The following is a 2,109-nucleotide window of genomic DNA, read 5'->3' as shown; positions in this document are numbered from 1 at the left end:
GGGGGGGGGGGGGGGGGGGGGGGGGGGGGGGGAGGTGAGTTTCCCATCACTAAAAGCTATGCTAGACTCTAGTTGAAAGGGCATGAGGGACCTGGAATAATCTAAGAATGGGCCTGAAGTGGAGGAAATTCCCGGATTGAGAACCTGAGTTCAAAAGTCAGGTGGCTAAGGCTGGGGCCAAGGGCCAGGCTTGGGTTGGGCCTCCTCATGAACAAGGAGGGCTGGAGGGGCCGCACTGCAGATGCCTGCTGCCTGAGCTGGGCTGTGCTGGGCCTCAGCGCCCCTGCAGAGGTGGCTTGTTGCTAGGCAGTGGAAGCCTCCTCAGCCAATCAGTGGCCTCTCAGGCTAGCCCACTAACAACAGCAACCGCCAGCCAGCACCGAGGAGAGCTCAGCTGGGGAGCCGGCAGCCAAGCCAGTTGGGCCTCGCCCTTCTTAGCAACATGGTGGTGGCTGGCGTTAGCTCAGGGTGGCTTTGAGAGAAAGGACTTGGCCAACATCAAAGGCACTGACATCTTGCTCTGATACAGCCTACTGCTTAAAGACCTGGCTTTGCTCATACACCTGGTTTATATCAGTTTCCTAACAAAGGCTCTAAAAGTCAAGAAAGGAACAAGTATTTAAGGATCTACTATGGGCTAAGCACATGATCTCGTGGGATCCTCACAACAAACCAGGTTAGTAGTATTATCATCACTGTCATGTAACAGCTAAGGAAACTGAGGCAGACAAGTGAAGTCACTCTCCCAGACATAGTAAGTAGGTGTCTGAGGCCCCAACGGGCTGCCCCTAAGACAACAGCTTTGAGGTTATTTCCTAGCTGAAGAAACCAAAACCCAGAATTGGGACATGAGGCTTGAAGGTAACATACACAAAGGTGGGATCCCACACTCAGCTCCCCCATCTCTGGTTGGCCTCTAGATTCTTCCAGGCCCACTGCGTTTCCAAGTACTGTGTATGTGTTGGGGGTACACCCCTTTCAAAGTGCTTTCATTCAAGGCAATTTCTGGTTTCCTGTGTGTTACCTTAGGTGGAGACTGGGGATGTGAGGCCACCCCTATCCTGGAGAACTGTCACTCTGAAGAGGGAATGGGAAGGGCATGGAACCCTCCACCTTCCTGCTAAGCAAACTACAGCCCACACAGATTGCAAGAGCCTTGCCCTGGTCACCCAGTGAGCAGGATTGGAATTTGGTGCCCCACTCCCAGGGAGGCTGAGGGAAGGCCAGGAGTCAAATGGAAGAGAGATGACTTGCCCCTTCAATGCCCTCAGCTTGCCCTCTCCACCCCTAGACTTGGTGACTGAGGAACTACAAATCAAGGGGCCAAAGCTGCTTCTGGCAAAGGAGCCTTTGAACAGGCAAGCTTCACAAAACTGGGCTTTAAAAGGCATTGAAAAAATTCTCCAACTTCACGTCCTCAAGAAAACACTCCCTGAGGAATAGCAGTTAACTACCAGGCCACAGGCCGACTTTCCCAGTCAATAAAAACTTTATTAGCATCATTTACAGGGAGCAATGTGGATAGAGCACTGGGCTTCCGCATTCAAAGCTAGCCTCAGACACCAATGGATTGAGTGACCCTGGACAAGCCCTTCAAGGTCCTCTCTGCCCCTTTCATATGCCAGAACACTAGCCTGCACAACAGGGGGTGAGGGCTGTTGGAGGGTCTTTGGGGAGGATGACCTGGGGAAGGGCCTGAGGAAGGTCCCTGGGAGCTGAAGGGAGAGGAAGAGGCCGCCCTTTACTGGATGGTCTGAGGCAGCTGGCTGCTTAACGGTGAGAAGGGCATTGAGAAGTTGGAGCAGTTCAGAGAGAATGGTCAGGAAAGTTCTGAGGGTCCTCCTCTCTGAGCCCCTCTCTTCTCCACATCCAGCATGAACAGCGCCAACTAGTGATCCTAAATGAGCCTCTTCCCCATCTGCACATCCCATACTTTACTTCCCAACACTCTGCTTTTCTGTCCTGCCAAACCACAGCTCAGGCCAAGAAGCATCCAGAACCTGACCCTGAGGCCTGGCCAGGGAAGGCTGAGGAAGGGGCTTGTTCCTCCTGACCTCACCCCTCACTTCCTTCCCATGCCCCACGTAAATATACCACAAGAATGAGCTA

The sequence above is a fragment of the Petaurus breviceps genome, unplaced genomic scaffold (assembly GCF_028583685.1).
Source record: "Petaurus breviceps papuanus isolate PSGF00001 unplaced genomic scaffold, PetGlider_PUasm1.0 90333, whole genome shotgun sequence".
NCBI lineage: Eukaryota > Metazoa > Chordata > Mammalia > Diprotodontia > Petauridae > Petaurus > Petaurus breviceps.
The sequence above is the reverse complement of the archived record's forward strand: the minus strand, read 5'-3'. Positions refer to the sequence as shown.